The sequence below is a fragment of the Mobula hypostoma genome, chromosome 9, assembly GCF_963921235.1.
Source record: "Mobula hypostoma chromosome 9, sMobHyp1.1, whole genome shotgun sequence".
NCBI classification, from domain to species: Eukaryota; Metazoa; Chordata; class Chondrichthyes; order Myliobatiformes; family Myliobatidae; genus Mobula; species Mobula hypostoma.
Window position 1 is genome coordinate 100,224,313 of NC_086105.1, and position 25,993 is coordinate 100,250,305.

General features: G+C 45.9%; 1 protein-coding gene across 1 annotated transcript in view; it reads right to left on the reverse strand.

Moving 5' to 3' along the window:
• myo15aa (myosin XVAa) overlaps positions 1-25,993 on the reverse strand; it is a 215,240-nt gene that overhangs the window by 70,596 nt on the left and 118,651 nt on the right. The window lies entirely within an intron of this gene.

Here is a 25,993-nt window from a genome sequence, read left to right on the forward strand (position 1 = left end):
TACAGTGTCTGATCACAACAGAGCCGGTGGGTTATTGATATACAGTGTCTGATCACAACAGAGCCGGCGGGTTATTGATATACAGTGTCTGATCACAGTGAGCTGGTGGGTTATTGATATACAGTGTCTGATCACAGTGAGCTGGCGGGTTATTGATATACAGTGTCTGATCATAGTGAGCTGGCGGGTTATTGATATACAGTGTCTGATCACAACAGAGCCGGTGGGTTATTGATATACAGTGTCTGATCACAACAGAGCCGGTGGGTTATTGATATACAGTGTCTGATCACAGTGAGCTGGCGGGTTATTGATATACAGTGTCTGATCACAGTGAGCTGGCGGGTTATTGATATACAGTGTCTGATCACAGTGAGCTGGCGGGTTATTGATATACAGTGTCTGATCACAGTGAGCCGGCGGGTTATTGATATAGAGTGTCTGATCACAGTGAGCTGGCGGGTTATTGATATACAGTGTCTGATCACAGTGAGCTGGCGGGTTATTGATATACAGTGTCTGATCACAGTGAGCCGGCGGGTTATTGATATACAGTGTCTGATCACAAGTGAGCCGGCGGGTTATTGATATACAGTGTCTGATCACAGTGAGCTGGCGGGTTATTGATATACAGTGTCTGATCACAGTGAGCTGGCGGGTTATTGATATACAGTGCCTGATCACAACAGAGCCGGTGGGTCATTGATATACAGTGTCTGATCACAACAGAGCTGGTGGGTTATTGATATACAGTGTCTGATCACAGTGAGCTGGCGGGTTATTGATATACAGTGTCTGATCACAGTGAGCTGGCGGGTTATTGATATACAGTGTCTGATCACAGTGAGCCGGCGGGTTATTGATATACAGTGTCTGATCACAACTGAGCTGGCGGGTTATTGATATACAGTGTCTGATCACAGTGAGCTGGCGGGTTATTGATATACAGTGTCTGATCACAGTGAGCTGGCGGGTTATTGATATACAGTGTCTGATCACAACAGAGCCGGTGGGTTATTGATATACAGTGTCTGATCACAACAGAGCCGGTGGGTTATTGATATACAGTGTCTGATCACAGTGAGCTGGCGGGTTATTGATATACGGTGTCTGATCACAGTGAGCTGGCGGGTTATTGATATACAGTGTCTGATCACAACTGAGCTGGCGGGTTATTGATATACAGTGTCTGATCACAGTGAGCTGGCGGGTTATTGCTATACAGTGTCTGATCACAGTGAGCCGGCGGGTTATTGATATACAGTCTGATTACAGTGAGCTGGCGGGTTATTGATATACAGTGTCTGATCACAGTGAGCTGGTGGGTTATTGAATAGACGGTGTCTGATCACAGTGAGCTGGCGGGTTATTGATATACAGTGTCTGATCACAACTGAGCCGGCGGGTTATTGTATACAGTGTCTGATCACAGTGAGCCGGCGGGTTATTGATATACAGTGTCTGATCACAGTGAGCTGGTGGGTTATTGATATACAGTGTCTGATCACAGTGAGCCGGCGGGTTATTGATATACAGTGTCTGATCACAGTGAGCCGGCGGGTTATTGATATACAGTGTCTGATCACAGTGAGCTGGCGGGTTATTGATATACAGTGTCTGATCACAGTGAGCTGGCGGGTTATTGATATACAGTGTCTGATCACAACTGAGCTGGTGGGTTATTGATATACGGTGTCTGATCACAGTGAGCCGGTGGGTTATTGATATACAGTGTCTGATCACAGTGAGCTGGCGGGTTATTGATATACAGTGTCTGATCACAACTGAGCTGGCGGGTTATTGATATACAGTGTCTGATCACAGTGAGCTGGCGGGTTATTGATATACAGTGTCTGATCACAACTGAGCTGGCGGGTTATTGATATACAGTGTCTGATCACAGTGAGCTGGCGGGTTATTGATATACAGTGTCTGATCACAACTGAGCTGGCGGGTTATTGATATACAGTGTCTGATCACAACTGAGCTGGCGGGTTATTGATATACAGTGTCTGATCACAGTGAGCTGGCGGGTTATTGATATACAGTGTCTGATCACAAGTGAGCTGGCGGGTTATTGATATACAGTGTCTGATCACAAGTGAGCTGGCGGGTTATTGATATACAGTGTCTGATCACAGTGAGCTGGCGGGTTATTGATATACAGTGTCTGATCACAACTGAGCTGGCGGGTTATTGATATACAGTGTCTGATCACAGTGAGCTGGCGGGTTATTGATATACAGTGTCTGATCACAGTGAGCTGGCGGGTTATTGATATACAGTGTCTGATCACAACTGAGCTGGCGGGTTATTGATATACAGTGTCTGATCACAGTGAGCCGGCGGGTTATTGATATACAGTGTCTGATCACAGTGAGCTGGCGGGTTATTGATATACAGTGTCTGATCACAGTGAGCTGGCGGGTTATTGATATACAGTGTCTGATCACAGTGAGCTGGCGGGTTATTGATATACAGTGTCTGATCACAACTGAGCCGGTGGGTTATTGATATACAGTGTCTGATCACAGTGAGCTGGCGGGTTATTGATATACAGTGTCTGATCACAACAGAGCCGGTGGGTTATTGATATACAGTGTCTGATCACAACAGAGCCGGCGGGTTATTGATATACAGTGTCTGATCACAGTGAGCTGGCGGGTTATTGATATACAGTGTCTGATCACAGTGAGCTGGCGGGTTATTGATATACAGTGTCTGATCACAACTGAGATGGCGGGTTATTGATATACAGTGTCTGATCACAACTGAGCTGGCGGGTTATTGATATACAGTGTCTGATCACAGTGAGCTGGCGGGTTATTGATATACAGTGTCTGATCACAACTGAGCTGGCGGGTTATTGATATACAGTGTCTGATCACAACTGAGCCGGCGGGTTATTGATATACAGTGTCTGATCACAGTGAGCTGGCGGGTTATTGATATACAGTGTCTGATCACAGTGAGCTGGCGGGTTATTGATATACAGTGTCTGATCACAGTGAGCCGGCGGGTTATTGATATACAGTGTCTGATCACAGTGAGCTGGCGGGTTATTGATATACAGTGTCTGATCACAGTGAGCTGGCGGGTTATTGATATACAGTGTCTGATCACAAGTGAGCTGGCGGGTTATTGATATACAGTGTCTGATCACAACTGAGCCGGTGGGTTATTGATATACAGTGTCTGATGACAGTGAGCTGGTGGGTTATTGATATACAGTGTCTGATCACAACAGAGCCGGTGGGTTATTGATATACAGTGTCTGATCACAACAGAGCCGGCGGGTTATTGATATACAGTGTCTGATCACAGTGAGCTGGTGGGTTATTGATATACAGTGTCTGATCACAGTGAGCTGGCGGGTTATTGATATACAGTGTCTGATCATAGTGAGCTGGCGGGTTATTGATATACAGTGTCTGATCACAACAGAGCCGGTGGGTTATTGATATACAGTGTCTGATCACAACAGAGCCGGTGGGTTATTGATATACAGTGTCTGATCACAGTGAGCTGGCGGGTTATTGATATACAGTGTCTGATCACAGTGAGCCGGCGGGTTATTGATATACAGTGTCTGATCACAGTGAGCTGGCGGGTTATTGATATACAGTGTCTGATCACAACTGAGCCGGCGGGTTATTGATATACAGTGTCTGATCACAGTGAGCCGGCGGGTTATTGATATACAGTGTCTGATCACAACTGAGCCGGCGGGATATTGATATACAGTGTCTGATCACAGTGAGCTGGCGGGTTATTGATATACAGTGTCTGATCACAGTGAGCTGGCGGGTTATTGATATACAGTGTCTGATCACAGTGAGCTGGCGGGTTATTGATATACAGTGTCTGATCACAGTGAGCCGGCGGGTTATTGATATACAGTGTCTGATCACAGTGAGCTGGCGGGTTATTGATATACAGTGTCTGATCACAGTGAGCTGGCGGGTTATTGATATACAGTGTCTGATCACAGTGAGCCGGCGGGTTATTGATATACAGTGTCTGATCACATGAGCTGGCGGGTTATTGATATACAGTGTCTGATCACAGTGAGCTGGCGGGTTATTGATATACAGTGTCTGATCACAGTGAGCTGGCGGGTTATTGATATACAGTGTCTGATCACAACTGAGCCGGTGGGTTATTGATATACAGTGTCTGATCACAACAGAGCTGGTGGGTTATTGATATACAGTGTCTGATCACAGTGAGCTGGCGGGTTATTGATATACAGTGTCTGATCACAACTGAGATGGCGGGTTATTGATATACAGTGTCTGATCACAACTGAGCCGGCGGGTTATTGATATACAGTGTCTGATCACAACTGAGCTGGCGGGTTATTGATATACAGTGTCTGATCACAGTGAGCTGGCGGGTTATTGATATACAGTGTCTGATCACAGTGAGCTGGCGGGTTATTGATATACAGTGCCTGATCACAACAGAGCCGGTGGGTCATTGATATACAGTGTCTGATCACAACAGAGCCGGTGGGTTATTGATATACAGTGTCTGATCACAGTGAGCTGGCGGGTTATTGATATACAGTGTCTGATCACAGTGAGCTGGCGGGTTATTGATATACAGTGTCTGATCACAACTGAGATGGCGGGTTATTGATATACAGTGTCTGATCACAGTGAGCTGGCGGGTTATTGATATAAAGTGTCTGATCACAGTGAGCCGGCGGGTTATTGATATACAGTGTCTGATCACAGTGAGCTGGCGGGTTATTGATATAGAGTGTCTTATCACAGTGAGCTGGTGGGTTATGAATAGACGGTGTCTGATCACAGTGAGCTGGCGGGTTATTGATATACAGTGTCTGATCACAACTGAGCCGGCGGGTTATTGGTATACAGTGTCTGATCACAGTGAGCCGGCGGGTTATTGATATACAGTGTCTGATCACAGTGAGCTGGTGGGTTATTGATATACAGTGTCTGATCACAGTGAGCCGGCGGGTTATTGATATACAGTGTCTGATCACAGTGAGCCGGCGGGTTATTGATATACAGTGTCTGATCACAGTGAGCTGGCGGGTTATTGATATACAGTGTCTGATCACAGTGAGCTGGCGGGTTATTGATATACAGTGTCTGATCACAACTGAGCTGGTGGGTTATTGATATACGGTGTCTGATCACAGTGAGCCGGTGGGTTATTGATATACAGTGTCTGATCACAGTGAGCTGGCGGGTTATTGATATACAGTGTCTGATCACAACTGAGCTGGCGGGTTATTGATATACAGTGTCTGATCACAGTGAGCTGGCGGGTTATTGATATACAGTGTCTGATCACAACTGAGCTGGCGGGTTATTGATATACAGTGTCTGATCACAGTGAGCTGGCGGGTTATTGATATACAGTGTCTGATCACAACTGAGCCGGTGGGTTATTGATATACAGTGTCTGATCACAGTGAGCCGGCGGGTTATTGATATACGGTGTCTGATCACAGTGAGCTGGCGGGTTATTGATATACAGTGTCTTATCACAGTGAGCTGGCGGGTTATTGATAGACGGTGTCTGATCACAGTGAGCTGGCGGGTTATTGATATACAGCGTCTGATCACAACTGAGCTGGCGGGTTATTGATATACAGTGTCTGATCACAGTGAGCCGGCGGGTTATTGATATACAGTGTCTGATCACAGTGAGCTGGCGGGTTATTGATATACAGTGTCTGATCACAGTGAGCTGGCGGGTTATTGATATACAGTGTCTGATCACAGTGAGCTGGAGGGTTATTGATATACAATGTCTGATCACAGTGAGCTGGCAGGTTATTGATATACAGTGTCTGATCACAGTGAGCCGGTGGGTTATTGATATACAGTGTCTGATCACAGTGAGCTGGAGGGTTATTGATATACAGTGTCTGATCACAACTGAGATGGCGGGTTATTGATATACAGTGCCTGATCACAGTGAGCTGGCGGGTTATTGATATACAGTGTCTGATCACAACTGAGCCGGTGGGTTATTGATATACAGTGTCTGATCACAGTGAGCTGGTGGGTTATTGATATACGGTGTCTGATCACAGTGAGCTGGCGGGTTATTGATATACAGTGTCTGATCACAACTGAGCCAGCGGGTTATTGATATACAGTGTCTGATCACAACTGAGCCGGTGGGTTATTGATATACAGTGTCTGATGACAGTGAGCTGGTGGGTTATTGATATACAGTGTCTGATCACAACAGAGCCGGTGGGTTATTGATATACAGTGTCTGATCACAACAGAGCCGGCGGGTTATTGATATACAGTGTCTGATCACAGTGAGCTGGTGGGTTATTGATATACAGTGTCTGATCACAGTGAGCTGGCGGGTTATTGATATACAGTGTCTGATCATAGTGAGCTGGCGGGTTATTGATATACAGTGTCTGATCACAACAGAGCCGGTGGGTTATTGATATACAGTGTCTGATCACAACAGAGCCGGTGGGTTATTGATATACAGTGTCTGATCACAGTGAGCTGGCGGGTTATTGATATACAGTGTCTGATCACAACTGAGCTGGCGGGTTATTGATATACAGTGTCTGATCACAGTGAGCTGGCGGGTTATTGATATACAGTGTCTGATCACAAGTGAGCCGGCGGGTTATTGATATACAGTGTCTGATCACAGTGAGCTGGCGGGTTATTGATATACAGTGTCTGATCACAGTGAGCTGGCGGGTTATTGATATACAGTGTCTGATCACAACTGAGCCGGCGGGATATTGATATACAGTGTCTGATCACAGTGAGCTGGCGGGTTATTGATATACAATGTCTGATCACAGTGAGTTGGCAGGTTATTGATATACAGTGTCTGATCACAGTGAGCCGGTGGGTTATTGATATACAGTGCCTGATCACAACAGAGCCGGTGGGTCATTGATATACAGTGTCTGATCACAACAGAGCTGGTGGGTTATTGATATACAGTGTCTGATCACAGTGAGCTGGCGGGTTATTTATATACAGTGTCTGATCACAGTGAGCTGGCGGGTTATTGATATACAGTGTCTGATCACAGTGAGCCGGCGGGTTATTGATATATAGTGTCTGATCACAACTGAGATGGCGGGTTATTGATATACAGTGTCTGATCACAATTGAGCTGGCGGGTTATTGATATACAGTGTCTGATCACAGTGAGCTGGCGGGTTATTGATATACAGTGCCTGATCACAACAGAACCGGTGGGTCATTGATATACAGTGTCTGATCACAACAGAGCCGGTGGGTTATTGATATACAGTGTCTGATCACAGTGAGCTGGCGGGTTATTGATATACAGTGTCTGATCACAGTGAGCCGGCGGGTTATTGATATACAGTGTCTGATCACAACTGAGATGGCGGGTTATTGATATACAGTGTCTGATCACAGTGAGCTGGCGGGTTATTGATATACAGTGTCTGATCACAGTGAGCTGGCGGGTTATTGATATACAGTGTCTGATCACAAGTGAGCTGGCGGGTTATTGATATAGAGTGTCTTATCACAGTGAGCTGGTGGGTTATGAATAGACCGTGTCTGATCACAGTGAGCTGGCGGGTTATTGATATACAGTGTCTGATCACAACTGAGCCGGCGGGTTATTGGTATACAGTGTCTGATCACAGTGAGCCGGCGGGTTATTGATATACAGTGTCTGATCACAGTGAGCTGGTGGGTTATTGATATACAGTGTCTGATCACAGTGAGCCGGCGGGTTATTGATATACAGTGTCTGATCACAGTGAGCCGGCGGGTTATTGATATACAGTGTCTGATCACAGTGAGCTGGCGGGTTATTGATATACAGTGTCTGATCACAGTGAGCTGGCGGGTTATTGATATACAGTGTCTGATCACAACTGAGCTGGTGGGTTATTGATATACGGTGTCTGATCACAGTGAGCCGGTGGGTTATTGATATACAGTGTCTGATCACAGTGAGCTGGCGGGTTATTGATATACAGTGTCTGATCACAACTGAGCTGGCGGGTTATTGATATACAGTGTCTGATCACAGTGAGCTGGCGGGTTATTGATATACAGTGTCTGATCACAACTGAGCTGGCGGGTTATTGATATACAGTGTCTGATCACAGTGAGCTGGCGGGTTATTGATATACAGTGTCTGATCACAACTGAGCCGGTGGGTTATTGATATACAGTGTCTGATCACAGTGAGCCGGCGGGTTATTGATATACGGTGTCTGATCACAGTGAGCTGGCGGGTTATTGATATACAGTGTCTTATCACAGTGAGCTGGCGGGTTATTGATAGACGGTGTCTGATCACAGTGAGCTGGCGGGTTATTGATATACAGCGTCTGATCACAACTGAGCTGGCGGGTTATTGATATACAGTGTCTGATCACAGTGAGCCGGCGGGTTATTGATATACAGTGTCTGATCACAGTGAGCTGGCGGGTTATTGATATACAGTGTCTGATCACAGTGAGCTGGCGGGTTATTGATATACAGTGTCTGATCACAGTGAGCTGGAGGGTTATTGATATACAATGTCTGATCACAGTGAGCTGGCAGGTTATTGATATACAGTGTCTGATCACAGTGAGCCGGTGGGTTATTGATATACAGTGTCTGATCACAGTGAGCTGGAGGGTTATTGATATACAGTGTCTGATCACAACTGAGATGGCGGGTTATTGATATACAGTGCCTGATCACAGTGAGCTGGCGGGTTATTGATATACAGTGTCTGATCACAACTGAGCCGGTGGGTTATTGATATACAGTGTCTGATCACAGTGAGCTGGTGGGTTATTGATATACGGTGTCTGATCACAGTGAGCTGGCGGGTTATTGATATACAGTGTCTGATCACAACTGAGCCAGCGGGTTATTGATATACAGTGTCTGATCACAACTGAGCCGGTGGGTTATTGATATACAGTGTCTGATGACAGTGAGCTGGTGGGTTATTGATATACAGTGTCTGATCACAACAGAGCCGGTGGGTTATTGATATACAGTGTCTGATCACAACAGAGCCGGCGGGTTATTGATATACAGTGTCTGATCACAGTGAGCTGGTGGGTTATTGATATACAGTGTCTGATCACAGTGAGCTGGCGGGTTATTGATATACAGTGTCTGATCATAGTGAGCTGGCGGGTTATTGATATACAGTGTCTGATCACAACAGAGCCGGTGGGTTATTGATATACAGTGTCTGATCACAACAGAGCCGGTGGGTTATTGATATAGAGTGTCTTATCACAGTGAGCTGGCGGGTTATTGATATACGGTGTCTGATCACAACTGAGCTGGTGGGTTATTGATATACGGTGTCTGATCACAGTGAGCCGGTGGGTTATTGATATACAGTGTCTGATCACAACTGAGATGGCGGGTTATTGATATACAGTGTCTGATCACAGTGAGCTGGCGGGTTATTGATATAAAGTGTCTGATCACAGTGAGCTGGCGGGTTATTGATAGACGGTGTCTGATCACAGTGAGCTGGCGGGTTATTGATATACAGTGTCTGATCACAGTGAGCCGGCGGGTTATTAATATAAAGTGTCTTATCACAGTGAGCCGGTGGGTTATTGATATACAGTCTGATTACAGTGAGCTGGCGGGTTATTGATATACAGTGTCTGATCACAGTGAGCTGGCGGGTTATTGATATACAGTGTCTGATCACAGTGAGCCGGCGGGTTATTGATATACAGTGTCTGATCACAACTGAGCCGCCGGGTTATTGATATACAGTGTCTGATCACAGTGAGCTGGCGGGTTTTTGATATAGAGTGTCTTATCACAGTGAGCTGGTGGGTTATGAATAGACGGTGTCTGATCACAGTGAGCTGGCGGGTTATTGATATACAGTGTCTGATCACAACTGAGCCGGCGGGTTATTGGTATACAGTGTCTGATCACAGTGAGCCGGCGGGTTATTGATATACAGTGTCTGATCACAGTGAGCTGGTGGGTTATTGATATACAGTGTCTGATCACAGTGAGCCGGCGGGTTATTGATATACAGTGTCTGATCACAGTGAGCCGGCGGGTTATTGATATACAGTGTCTGATCACAGTGAGCTGGCGGGTTATTGATATACAGTGTCTGATCACAGTGAGCTGGCGGGTTATTGATATACAGTGTCTGATCACAACTGAGCTGGCGGGTTATTGATATACAGTGTCTGATCACAGTGAGCTGGCGGGTTATTGATATACAGTGTCTGATCACAACTGAGCTGGCGGGTTATTGATATACAGTGTCTGATCACAAGTGAGCTGGCGGGTTATTGATATACAGTGTCTGATCACAGTGAGCTGGCGGGTTATTGATATACAGTGTCTGATCACAACTGAGCCGGTGGGTTATTGATATACAGTGTCTGATCACAGTGAGCCGGCGGGTTATTGATATACAGTGTCTGATCACAGTGAGCTGGCGGGTTATTGATATACAGTGTCTTATCACAGTGAGCTGGCGGGTTATTGATATACAGTGTCTGATCACAGTGAGCTGGCGGGTTATTGATATACAGTGTCTGATCACAACTGAGCTGGCGGGTTATTGATATACAGTGTCTGATCACAACTGAGCCGGTGGGTTATTGATATACAGTGTCTGATCACAGTGAGCTGGCGGGTTATTGATATACAGTGTCTGATCACAACTGAGCTGGCGGGTTATTGATATACAGTGTCTGATCACAGTGAGCTGGCGGGTTATTGATATACAGTGTCTGATCACAACTGAGCTGGCGGGTTATTGATATACAGTGTCTGATCACAGTGAGCTGGCGGGTTATTGATATACAGTGTCTGATCACAACTGAGCCGGTGGGTTATTGATATACAGTGTCTGATCACAGTGAGCCGGCGGGTTATTGATATACGGTGTCTGATCACAGTGAGCTGGCGGGTTATTGATATACAGTGTCTTATCACAGTGAGCTGGCGGGTTATTGATAGACGGTGTCTGATCACAGTGAGCTGGCGGGTTATTGATATACAGCGTCTGATCACAACTGAGCTGGCGGGTTATTGATATACAGTGTCTGATCACAGTGAGCCGGCGGGTTATTGATATACAGTGTCTGATCACAGTGAGCTGGCGGGTTATTGATATACAGTGTCTGATCACAGTGAGCTGGCGGGTTATTGATATACAGTGTCTGATCACAGAGAGCTGGAGGGTTATTGATATACAATGTCTGATCACAGTGAGCTGGCAGGTTATTGATATACAGTGTCTGATCACAGTGAGCCGGTGGGTTATTGATATACAGTGTCTGATCACAGTGAGCTGGAGGGTTATTGATATACAGTGTCTGATCACAACTGAGATGGCGGGTTATTGATATACAGTGCCTGATCACAGTGAGCTGGCGGGTTATTGATATACAGTGTCTGATCACAGCTGAGCCGGTGGGTTATTGATATACAGTGTCTGATCACAGTGAGCTGGTGGGTTATTGATATACGGTGTCTGATCACAGTGAGCTGGCGGGTTATTGATATACAGTGTCTGATCACAACTGAGCCAGCGGGTTATTGATATACAGTGTCTGATCACAACTGAGCCGGTGGGTTATTGATATACAGTGTCTGATGACAGTGAGCTGGTGGGTTATTGATATACAGTGTCTGATCACAACAGAGCCGGTGGGTTATTGATATACAGTGTCTGATCACAACAGAGCCGGCGGGTTATTGATATACAGTGTCTGATCACAGTGAGCTGGTGGGTTATTGATATACAGTGTCTGATCACAGTGAGCTGGCGGGTTATTGATATACAGTGTCTGATCATAGTGAGCTGGCGGGTTATTGATATACAGTGTCTGATCACAACAGAGCCGGTGGGTTATTGATATACAGTGTCTGATCACAACAGAGCCGGTGGGTTATTGATATACAGTGTCTGATCACAGTGAGCTGGCGGGTTATTGATATACAGTGTCTGATCACAACTGAGCTGGCGGGTTATTGATATACAGTGTCTGATCACAGTGAGCCGGCGGGTTATTGATATACAGTGTCTGATCACAGTGAGCTGGCGGGTTATTGATATACAGTGTCTGATCACAGTGAGCTGGCGGGTTATTGATATACAGTGTCTGATCACAACTGAGCCGGCGGGTTATTGATATACAGTGTCTGATCACAGTGAGCTGGCGGGTTATTGATATACGGTGTCTGATCACAGTGAGCTGGCGGGTTATTGATATACAGTGTCTGATCACAGTGAGCCGGCGGGTTATTGATATACAGTGTCTGATCACAGTGAGCCGGTGGGTTATTGATATACAGTGTCTGATCACAGTGAGCTGGCGGGTTATTGATATACAGTGTCTGATCACAGTGAGCTGGCGGGTTATTGATATACAGTGTCTGATCACAGTGAGCCGGCGGGTTATTGATATACAGTGTCTGATCACAACTGAGCCGCCGGGTTATTGATATACAGTGTCTGATCACAGTGAGCTGGCGGGTTTTTGATATAGAGTGTCTTATCACAGTGAGCTGGTGGGTTATGAATAGACGGTGTCTGATCACAGTGAGCTGGCGGGTTATTGATATACAGTGTCTGATCACAACTGAGCCGGCGGGTTATTGGTATACAGTGTCTGATCACAGTGAGCCGGCGGGTTATTGATATACAGTGTCTGATCACAGTGAGCTGGTGGGTTATTGATATACAGTGTCTGATCACAGTGAGCCGGCGGGTTATTGATATACAGTGTCTGATCACAACTGAGCCGGCGGGTTATTGATATACAGTGTCTGATCACAGTGAGCTGGCGGGTTATTGATATACAGTGTCTGATCACAGTGAGCTGGCGGGTTATTGATATACAGTGTCTGATCACAACTGAGCTGGCGGGTTATTGATATACAGTGTCTGATCACAGTGAGCTGGCGGGTTATTGATATACAGTGTCTGATCACAACTGAGATGGCGGGTTATTGATATACAGTGTCTGATCACAACTGAGCTGGCGGGTTATTGATATACAGTGTCTGATCACAGTGAGCTGGCGGGTTATTGATATACAGTGTCTGATCACAACTGAGCCGGTGGGTTATTGATATACAGTGTCTGATCACAGTGAGCCGGCGGGTTATTGATATACGGTGTCTGATCACAGTGAGCTGGCGGGTTATTGATATACAGTGTCTGATCACAGTGAGCTGGCGGGTTATTGATAGACGGTGTCTGATCACAGTGAGCTGGCGGGTTATTGATATACAGTGTCTGATCACAACTGAGCTGGCGGGTTATTGATATACAGTGTCTGATCACAGTGAGCCGGCGGGTTATTGATATACAGTGTCTGATCACAGTGAGCTGGCGGGTTATTGATATACAGTGTCTGATCACAGTGAGCTGGCGGGTTATTGATATACAGTGTCTGATCACAGAGAGCTGGAGGGTTATTGATATACAGTGTCTGATCACAGTGAGCTGGCAGGTTATTGATATACAGTGTCTGATCACAGTGAGCCGGTGGGTTATTGATATACAGTGTCTGATCACAGTGAGCTGGAGGGTTATTGATATACAGTGTCTGATCACAACTGAGCCGGTGGGTTATTGATATACAGTGTCTGATCACAGTGAGCTGGTGGGTTATTGATATACGGTGTCTGATCACAGTGAGCTGGCGGGTTATTGATATACAGTGTCTGATCACAACTGAGCCAGCGGGTTATTGATATACAGTGTCTGATCACAACTGAGCCGGTGGGTTATTGATATACAGTGTCTGATCACAGTGAGCTGGTGGGTTATTGATATACAGTGTCTGATCACAACAGAGCCGGTGGGTTATTGATATACAGTGTCTGATCACAACAGAGCCGGTGGGTTATTGATATACAGTGTCTGATCACAGTGAGCTGGCGGGTTATTGATATACAGTGTCTGATCACAGTGAGCTGGCGGGTTATTGATATACAGTGTCTGATCACAACTGAGCCGGTGGGTTATTGATATACAGTGTCTGATCACAGTGAGCCGGCGGGTTATTGATATACGGTGTCTGATGACAGTGAGCTGGCGGGTTATTGATATACAGTGTCTGATCACAGTGAGCTGGCGGGTTATTGATATACGGTGTCTGATCACAGTGAGCTGGCGGGTTATTGATATACAGTGTCTGATCACAACTGAGCTGGCGGGTTATTGATATACAGTGTCTGATCACAGTGAGCTGGCGGGTTATTGATATAGAGTGTCTTATCACAGTGAGCTGGCGTGTTATTGATAGACAGTGTCTGATCACAGTGAGCTGGAGGGTTATTGATATACAATGTCTGATCACAGTGAGCTGGCAGGTTATTGATATACAGTGTCTGATCACAGTGAGCCGGTGGGTTATTGATATACAGTGTCTGATCACAGTGAGCTGGAGGGTTATTGATATACAGTGTCTGATCACAACTGAGATGGCGGGTTATTGATATACAGTGCCTGATCACAGTGAGCTGGCGGGTTATTGATATACAGTGTCTGATCACAACTGAGCCGGTGGGTTATTGATATACAGTGTCTGATCACAGTGAGCTGGTGGGTTATTGATATACGGTGTCTGATCACAGTGAGCTGGCGGGTTATTGATATACAGTGTCTGATCACAACTGAGCCAGCGGGTTATTGATATACAGTGTCTGATCACAACTGAGCCGGTGGGTTATTGATATACAGTGTCTGATGACAGTGAGCTGGTGGGTTATTGATATACAGTGTCTGATCACAACAGAGCCGGTGGGTTATTGATATACAGTGTCTGATCACAACAGAGCCGGCGGGTTATTGATATACAGTGTCTGATCACAGTGAGCTGGTGGGTTATTGATATACAGTGTCTGATCACAGTGAGCTGGCGGGTTATTGATATACAGTGTCTGATCACAGTGAGCTGGCGGGTTATTGATATACAGTGTCTGATCACAACAGAGCCGGTGGGTTATTGATATACAGTGTCTGATCACAAGTGAGCTGGCGGGTTATTGATATACAGTGTCTGATCACAGTGAGCTGGCGGGTTATTGATATACAGTGTCTGATCACAACTGAGCTGGTGGGTTATTGATATACGGTGTCTGATCACAGTGAGCCGGTGGGTTATTGATATACAGTGTCTGATCACAGTGAGCTGGCGGGTTATTGATATACAGTGTCTGATCACAAGTGAGCTGGCGGGTTATTGATATACAGTGTCTGATCACAGTGAGCTGGCGGGTTATTGATATACAGTGTCTGATCACAACTGAGCTGGCGGGTTATTGATATACAGTGTCTGATCACAGTGAGCTGGCGGGTTATTGATATACAGTGTCTGATCACAACTGAGCCGGTGGGTTATTGATATACAGTGTCTGATCACAGTGAGCCGGCGGGTTATTGATATACGGTGTCTGATCACAGTGAGCTGGCGGGTTATTGATATACAGTGTCTGATCACAGTGAGCTGGCGGGTTATTGATATACAGTGTCTGATCACAGTGAGCTGGCGGGTTATTGATATACAGTGTCTGATCACAAGTGAGCCGGCGGGTTATTGATATACAGTGTCTGATCACAGTGAGCCGGCGGGTTATTGATATACAGTGTCTGATCACAGTGAGCTGGCGGGTTATTGATATACAGTGTCTGATCACAGTGAGCTGGCGGGTTATTGATATACAGTGTCTGATCACAGTGAGCCGGCGGGTTATTGATATACAGTGTCTGATCACAACTGAGCCGCCGGGTTATTGATATACAGTGTCTGATCACAGTGAGCTGGCGGGTTATTGATATAGAGTGTCTTATCACAGTGAGCTGGCGTGTTATTGATAGACGGTGTCTGATCACAGTGAGCTGGCGGGTTATTGATATACAGTGTCTGATCACAACTGAGCCGGCGGGTTATTGGTATACAGTGTCTGATCACAGTGAGCCGGCGGGTTATTGATATACAGTGTCTGATCACAGTGAGCTGGTGGGTTATTGATATACAGTGTCTGATCACAGTGAGCCGGCGGGTTATTGATATACAGTGTCTGATCACAACTGAGCCGGCGGGATATTGATATACAGTGTCTGATCACAGTGAGCTGGCGGGTTATTGATATACAGTGTCTGATCACAGTGAGCTGGCGGGTTATTGATATACAGTGTCTGATCACAACTGAGCTGGCGGGTTATTGATATACAGTGTCTGATCACAGTGAGCTGGCGGGTTATTGATATACAGTGTCTGATCACAACTGAGCTGGCGGGTTATTGATATACAGTGTCTGATCACAGTGAGCTGGCGGGTTATTGATATACAGTGTCTGATCACAGTGAGCTGGCGGGTTATTGATATACAGTGTCTGATCACAACTGAGCCGGTGGGTTATTGATATACAGTGTCTGATCACAGTGAGCCGGCGGGTTATTGATATACGGTGTCTGATCACAGTGAGCTGGCGGGTTATTGATATACAGTGTCTGATCACAGTGAGCTGGCGGGTTATTGATAGACGGTGTCTGATCACAGTGAGCTGGCGGGTTATTGATATACAGCGTCTGATCACAACTGAGCTGGCGGGTTATTGATATACAGTGTCTGATCACAGTGAGCCGGCGGGTTATTGATATACAGTGTCTGATCACAGTGAGCTGGCGGGTTATTGATATACAGTGTCTGATCACAGTGAGCTGGCGGGTTATTGATATACAGTGTCTGATCACAGTGAGCTGGAGGGTTATTGATATACAATGTCTGATCACAGTGAGCTGGCAGGTTATTGATATACAGTGTCTGATCACAGTGAGCCGGTGGGTTATTGATATACAGTGTCTGATCACAGTGAGCTGGCGGGTTATTGATATACAGTGTCTGATCACAACTGAGCCGGTGGGTTATTGATATACAGTGTCTGATCACAGTGAGCTGGTGGGTTATTGATATACAGTGTCTGATCACAGTGAGCTGGCGGGTTATTGATATACAGTGTCTGATCACAACTGAGCCAGCGGGTTATTGATATACAGTGTCTGATCACAACTGAGCCGGTGGGTTATTGATATACAGTGTCTGATCACAGTGAGCTGGTGGGTTATTGATATACAGTGTCTGATCACAACAGAGCCGGTGGGTTATTGATATACAGTGTCTGATCACAACAGAGCCGGTGGGTTATTGATATACAGTGTCTGATCACAGTGAGCTGGCGGGTTATTGATATACAGTGTCTGATCACAGTGAGCTGGCGGGTTATTGATATACAGTGTCTGATCACAACTGAGCCGGTGGGTTATTGATATACAGTGTCTGATCACAGTGAGCCGGCGGGTTATTGATATACAGTGTCTGATCACAGTGAGCTGGCGGGTTATTGATATACAGTGTCTGATCACAGTGAGCTGGCGGGTTATTGATATACAGTGTCTGATCACAGTGAGCTGGCGGGTTATTGATATACAGTGTCTGATCACAACTGAGCTGGCGGGTTATTGATATACAGTGTCTGATCACAGTGAGCTGGCGGGTTATTGATATACAGTGTCTGATCACAGTGAGCTGGCGGGTTATTGATATACAGTGTCTGATCACAGTGAGCTGGCGGGTTATTGATATACAGTGTCTGATCACAGTGAGCTGGCAGGTTATTGATATACAGTGTCTGATCACAGTGAGCCGGTGGGTTATTGATATACAGTGTCTGATCACAGTGAGCTGGCGGGTTATTGATATACAGTGTCTGATCACAACTGAGCTGGCGGGTTATTGATATACAGTGTCTGATCACAGTGAGCTGGCGGGTTATTGATATACAGTGTCTGATCACAACTGAGCCGGTGGGTTATTGATATACAGTGTCTGATCACAGTGAGCTGGTGGGTTATTGATATACGGTGTCTGATCACAGTGAGCTGGCGGGTTATTGATATACAGTGTCTGATCACAACTGAGCCAGCGGGTTATTGATATACAGTGTCTGATCACAACTGAGCCGGTGGGTTATTGATATACAGTGTCTGATGACAGTGAGCTGGTGGGTTATTGATATACAGTGTCTGATCACAACAGAGCCGGTGGGTTATTGATATACAGTGTCTGATCACAACAGAGCCGGCGGGTTATTGATATACAGTGTCTGATCACAGTGAGCTGGTGGGTTATTGATATACAGTGTCTGATCACAGTGAGCTGGCGGGTTATTGATATACAGTGTCTGATCACAGTGAGCTGGCGGGTTATTGATATACAGTGTCTGATCACAACAGAGCCGGTGGGTTATTGATATACAGTGTCTGATCACAGTGAGCTGGCGGGTTATTGATATACAGTGTCTGATCACAGTGAGCTGGCGGGTTATTGATATACAGTGTCTGATCACAGTGAGCTGGCGGGTTATTGATATACAGTGTCTGATCACAGTGAGCCGGCGGGTTATTGATATACAGTGTCTGATCACAGTGAGCTGGCGGGTTATTGATATACAGTGTCTGATCACAACTGAGCCGGCGGGTTATTGGTATACAGTGTCTGATCACAGTGAGCTGGCGGGTTATTGATATACAGTGTCTGATCACAGTGAGCTGGCGGGTTATTGATATACAGTGTCTGATCACAACTGAGCTGGCGGGTTATTGATATACAGTGTCTGATCACAACTGAGCTGGCGGGTTATTGATATACAGTGTCTGATCACAGTGAGCTGGCGGGTTATTGATATACAGTGTCTGATCACAACAGAGCCGGCGGGTTATTGATATACAGTGTCTGATCACAACTGAGCCGGCGGGTTATTGATATACAGTGTCTGATCACAGTGAGCTGGCGGGTTATTGATATACAGTGTCTGATCACAGTGAGCTGGCGGGTTATTGATATACAGTGTCTGATCACAACTGAGCCGGTGGGTTATTGATATACAGTGTCTGATCACAGTGAGCCGGCGGGTTATTGATATACAGTGTCTGATCACAGTGAGCTGGCGGGTTATTGATATACAGTGTCTGATCACAGTGAGCTGGCGGGTTATTGATATACGGTGTCTGATCACAGTGAGCTGGCGGGTTATTGATATACAGTGTCTGATCACAACTGAGCTGGCGGGTTATTGATATACAGTGTCTGATCACAGTGAGCTGGCGGGTTATTGATATACAGTGTCTGATCACAGTGAGCTGGCGGGTTATTGATATACAGTGTCTGATCACAGAGAGCTGGAGGGTTATTGATATACAATGTCTGATCACAGTGAGCTGGCAGGTTATTGATATACAGTGTCTGATCACAGTGAGCCGGTGGGTTATTGATATACAGTGTCTGATCACAGTGAGCTGGAGGGTTATTGATATACAGTGTCTGATCACAACTGAGATGGCGGGTTATTGATATACAGTGCCTGATCACAGTGAGCTGGCGGGTTATTGATATACAGTGTCTGATCACAACTGAGCCGGTGGGTTATTGATATACAGTGTCTGATCACAGTGAGCTGGTGGGTTATTGATATACGGTGTCTGATCACAGTGAGCTGGCGGGTTATTGATATACAGTGTCTGATCACAACTGAGCCAGCGGGTTATTGATATACAGTGTCTGATCACAACTGAGCCGGTGGGTTATTGATATACAGTGTCTGATGACAGTGAGCTGGTGGGTTATTGATATACAGTGTCTGATCACAACAGAGCCGGTGGGTTATTGATATACAGTGTCTGATCACAACAGAGCCGGCGGGTTATTGATATACAGTGTCTGATCACAGTGAGCTGGTGGGTTATTGATATACAGTGTCTGATCACAGTGAGCTGGCGGGTTATTGATATACAGTGTCTGATCATAGTGAGCTGGCGGGTTATTGATATACAGTGTCTGATCACAACAGAGCCGGTGGGTTATTGATATACAGTGTCTGATCACAAGTGAGCTGGCGGGTTATTGATATACAGTGTCTGATCACAGTGAGCTGGCGGGTTATTGATATACAGTGTCTGATCACAACTGAGCTGGTGGGTTATTGATATACGGTGTCTGATCACAGTGAGCCGGTGGGTTATTGATATACAGTGTCTGATCACAGTGAGCTGGCGGGTTATTGATATACAGTGTCTGATCACAACTGAGCTGGCGGGTTATTGATATACAGTGTCTGATCACAGTGAGCTGGCGGGTTATTGATATACAGTGTCTGATCACAACTGAGCTGGCGGGTTATTGATATACAGTGTCTGATCACAGTGAGCTGGCGGGTTATTGATATACAGTGTCTGATCACAACTGAGCCGGTGGGTTATTGATATACAGTGTCTGATCACAGTGAGCCGGCGGGTTATTGATATACAGTGTCTGATCACAGTGAGCTGGCGGGTTATTGATATACAGTGTCTGATCACAGTGAGCTGGCGGGTTATTGATAGACGGTGTCTGATCACAGTGAGCTGGCGGGTTATTGATATACAGCGTCTGATCACAACTGAGCTGGCGGGTTATTGATATACAGTGTCTGATCACAGTGAGCCGGCGGGTTATTGATATACAGTGTCTGATCACAGTGAGCTGGCGGGTTATTGATATACAGTGTCTGATCACAGTGAGCTGGCGGGTTATTGATATACAGTGTCTGATCACAGTGAGCTGGCGGGTTATTGATATACAGTGTCTGATCACAGTGAGCTGGCGGGTTATTGATATACAGTGTCTGATCACAGTGAGCTGGCGGGTTATTGATATACAGTGTCTGATCACAACTGAGCCGGTGGGTTATTGATATACAGTGTCTGATCACAGTGAGCTGGTGGGTTATTGATATACAGTGTCTGATCACAGTGAGCTGGCGGGTTATTGATATACAGTGTCTGATCACAACTGAGCCAGCGGGTTATTGATATACAGTGTCTGATCACAACTGAGCCGGTGGGTTATTGATATACAGTGTCTGATCACAGTGAGCTGGTGGGTTATTGATATACAGTGTCTGATCACAACAGAGCCGGTGGGTTATTGATATACAGTGTCTGATCACAACAGAGCCGGCGGGTTATTGATATACAGTGTCTGATCACAGTGAGCTGGTGGGTTATTGATATACAGTGTCTGATCACAGTGAGCTGGCGGGTTATTGATATACAGTGTCTGATCATAGTGAGCTGGCGGGTTATTGATATACAGTGTCTGATCACAACAGAGCCGGTGGGTTATTGATATACAGTGTCTGATCACAACAGAGCCGGTGGGTTATTGATATACAGTGTCTGATCACAGTGAGCTGGCGGGTTATTGATATACAGTGTCTGATCACAACTGAGCTGGCGGGTTATTGATATACAGTGTCTGATCACAGTGAGCTGGCGGGTTATTGATATACAGTGTCTGATCACAGTGAGCTGGCGGGTTATTGATATACAGTGTCTGATCACAGTGAGCTGGCGGGTTATTGATATACAGTGTCTGATCACAACTGAGCTGGCGGGTTATTGATATACAGTGTCTGATCACAGTGAGCTGGCGGGTTATTGATATACAGTGTCTGATCACAGTGAGCTGGCGGGTTATTGATATACAGTGTCTGATCACAGTGAGCTGGCGGGTTATTGATATACAGTGTCTGATCACAGTGAGCTGGCGGGTTATTGATATACAGTGTCTGATCACAGTGAGCTGGCGGGTTATTGATATACAGTGTCTGATCACAGTGAGCTGGCGGGTTATTGATATACAGTGTCTGATCACAGTGAGCCGGCGGGTTATTGATATACAGTGTCTGATCACAGTGAGCTGGCGGGTTATTGATATACAGTGTCTGATCACAGTGAGCTGGCGGGTTATTGATATACAGTGTCTGATCACAGTGAGCCGGCGGGTTATTGATATACAGTGTCTGATCACAACTGAGCCGCCGGGTTATTGATATACAGTGTCTGATCACAGTGAGCTGGCGGGTTATTGATATACAGTGTCTGATCACAGTGAGCTGGTGGGTTATTGATATACGGTGTCTGATCACAGTGAGCTGGCGGGTTATTGATATACAGTGTCTGATCACAACTGAGCCGGCGGGTTATTGGTATACAGTGTCTGATCACAGTGAGCCGGCGGGTTATTGATATACAGTGTCTGATCACAGTGAGCTGGTGGGTTATTGATATACAGTGTCTGATCACAACTGAGCTGGTGGGTTATTGATATACAGTGTCTGATCACAAGTGAGCCGGCGGGTTATTGATATACAGTGTCTGATCACAGTGAGCCGGCGGGTTATTGATATATAGTGTCTGATCACAACTGAGATGGCGGGTTATTGATATACAGTGTCTGATCACAACTGAGCTGGCGGGTTATTGATATACAGTGTCTGATCACAGTGAGCTGGCGGGTTATTGATATACAGTGTCTGATCACAACTGAGCTGGCGGGTTATTGATATACAGTGTCTGATCACAGTGAGCTGGCGGGTTATTGATATACAGTGTCTGATCACAGTGAGCTGGCGGGTTATTGATATACAGTGTCTGATCACAACTGAGCCGGTGGGTTATTGATATACAGTGTCTGATCACAGTGAGCCGGCGGGTTATTGATATACAGTGTCTGATCACAGTGAGCTGGCGGGTTATTGATATACAGTGTCTGATCACAGTGAGCTGGCGGGTTATTGATATACAGTGTCTGATCACAAGTGAGCTGGCGGGTTATTGATATACAGTGTCTGATCACAGTGAGCCGGCGGGTTATTGATATACAGTGTCTGATCACAGTGAGCTGGCGGGTTATTGATATACAGCGTCTGATCACAACTGAGCTGGCGGGTTATTGATATACAGTGTCTGATCACAACTGAGCCGGTGGGTTATTGATATACAGTGTCTGATCACAGTGAGCTGGCGGGTTATTGATATACAGTGTCTGATCACAACTGAGCTGGCGGGTTATTGATATACAGTGTCTGATCACAGTGAGCTGGCGGGTTATTGATATACAGTGTCTGATCACAACTGAGCTGGCGGGTTATTGATATACAGTGTCTGATCACAGTGAGCTGGCGGGTTATTGATATACAGTGTCTGATCACAACTGAGCCGGTGGGTTATTGATATACAGTGTCTGATCACAGTGAGCCGGCGGGTTATTGATATACAGTGTCTGATCACAGTGAGCTGGCGGGTTATTGATATACAGTGTCTGATCACAGTGAGCTGGCGGGTTATTGATATACAGTGTCTGATCACAGTGAGCTGGCGGGTTATTGATATACAGTGTCTGATCACAACTGAGCTGGCGGGTTATTGATATACAGTGTCTGATCACAGTGAGCCGGCGGGTTATTGATATACAGTGTCTGATCACAGTGAGCTGGCGGGTTATTGATATACAGTGTCTGATCACAAGTGAGCTGGCGGGTTATTGATATACAGTGTCTGATCACAGTGAGCTGGCGGGTTATTGATATACAGTGTCTGATCACAGTGAGCTGGCAGGTTATTGATATACAGTGTCTGATCACAGTGAGCCGGTGGGTTATTGATATACAGTGTCTGATCACAGTGAGCTGGCGGGTTATTGATATACAGTGTCTGATCACAACTGAGCTGGCGGGTTATTGATATACAGTGTCTGATCACAGTGAGCCGGCGGGTTATTGATATACAGTGTCTGATCACAAGTGAGCTGGCGGGTTATTGATATACAGTGTCTGATCACAGTGAGCTGGCGGGTTATTGATATACAGTGTCTGATCACAGTGAGCTGGCGGGTTATTGATATACAGTGTCTGATCACAACTGAGCCGGCGGGTTATTGGTATACAGTGTCTGATCACAGTGAGCTGGCGGGTTATTGATATACAGTGTCTGATCACAGTGAGCTGGTGGGTTATTGATATACAGTGTCTGATCACAGTGAGCTGGCGGGTTATTGATATACAGTGTCTGATCACAACTGAGCCGGCGGGTTATTGATATACAGTGTCTGATCACAGTGAGCCGGCGGGTTATTGATATACAGTGTCTGATCACAGTGAGCTGGCGGGTTATTGATATACAGTGTCTGATCACAAGTGAGCTGGCGGGTTATTGATATACAGTGTCTGATCACAAGTGAGCCGGGGGGTTATTGATATACAGTGTCTGATCACAAGTGAGCTGGCGGGTTATTGATATACAGTGTCTGATCACAGTGAGCTGGCGGGTTATTGATATACAGTGTCTGATCACAACTGAGCTGGCGGGTTATTGATATACAGTGTCTGATCACAGTGAGCTGGCGGGTTATTGATATACAGTGTCTGATCACAGTGAGCTGGCGGGTTATTGATATACAGTGTCTGATCACAGTGAGCTGGCGGGTTATTGATATACAGTGTCTGATCACAACTGAGCCGGTGGGTTATTGATATACAGTGTCTGATCACAGTGAGCCGGCGGGTTATTGATATACGGTGTCTGATCACAGTGAGCTGGCGGGTTATTGATATACAGTGTCTTATCACAGTGAGCTGGCGGGTTATTGATAGACGGTGTCTGATCACAGTGAGCTGGCGGGTTATTGATATACAGTGTCTGATCACAACTGAGCTGGCGGGTTATTGATATACAGTGTCTGATCACAGTGAGCCGGCGGGTTATTGATATACAGTGTCTGATCACAGTGAGCTGGCGGGTTATTGATATACAGTGTCTGATCACAGTGAGCTGGCGGGTTATTGATATACAGTGTCTGATCACAGTGAGCTGGAGGGTTATTGATATACAATGTCTGATCACAGTGAGCTGGCAGGTTATTGATATACAGTGTCTGATCACAGTGAGCCGGTGGGTTATTGATATACAGTGTCTGATCACAGTGAGCTGGAGGGTTATTGATATACAGTGTCTGATCACAACTGAGCTGGCGGGTTATTGATATACAGTGTCTGATCACAGTGAGCTGGCGGGTTATTGATATACAGTGTCTGATCACAACTGAGCCGGTGGGTTATTGATATACAGTGTCTGATCACAACTGAGCCGGTGGGTTATTGATATACAGTGTCTGATCACAGTGAGCTGGCGGGTTATTGATATACAGTGTCTGATCACAGTGAGCTGGCGGGTTATTGATATACAGTGTCTGATCACAACTGAGCTGGCGGGTTATTGATATACAGTGTCTGATCACAGTGAGCTGGCGGGTTATTGATATACAGTGTCTGATCACAACTGAGCCAGCGGGTTATTAATATACAGTGTACCAACTCTGAATGTAAAACTTGGACAACTTCAGAAAGCACTAAACACAGCAAACATGCACACACCAGATTTAAACACACAGATTAAAGACAAGAGTAAACCATGTTTACTTAAATCAGTTCTCTTGCCAAAAGGCTGGAGTCCTTCTAAGATTATAGAGCAGTAAGACTGGAAGAAGGAAGATTAAAGAGAGAAGTGGAGAAGTAATCGGTGAGTTTGGGCATTAACTGAATAAGAGCCCCCAAGAACCCACAATAAAATAGGAGGGTGAGTAGGAGTAGGCCATTTGGCCCTTCAATCATGACCATTATGCAATATGACCATGTTTGATCTAACTCAAACCTCACCAATCTTACAGAGTTTTTCAAGAAAGTTACCAGGAAAGTTGTGAAGACAAGGTAGTGGATGATGTCTACATGGACCTTAACAAGAGAGTATTCAAGATCCCACATGGGAGGTTGGTCCGGAAGGTTAAGTCGATTGGCATTCTGGATGAAGTAGTGAATTGGATTAGACATTGGCTTTCTGGAAGAAGGCAGAGAGTGATGGTAGATGGTCGTCTTTCTGACTGGTGGCCTGTGACTAGTGGAGAGCCATAGGGATTGGTGCTGGGTCCATTGTCATTTGTCATCTACATCAAAGATCTGGATTATAACATGGTTAATTGGAACAGCAGATTTGTGGATGACACCAAGATTGGGCGTGTCGTGGACAGTGAGGATGACTAACAGAGATTGCACTGAGATCTGCACCTGCTGGAAAAATGGACTGCAAA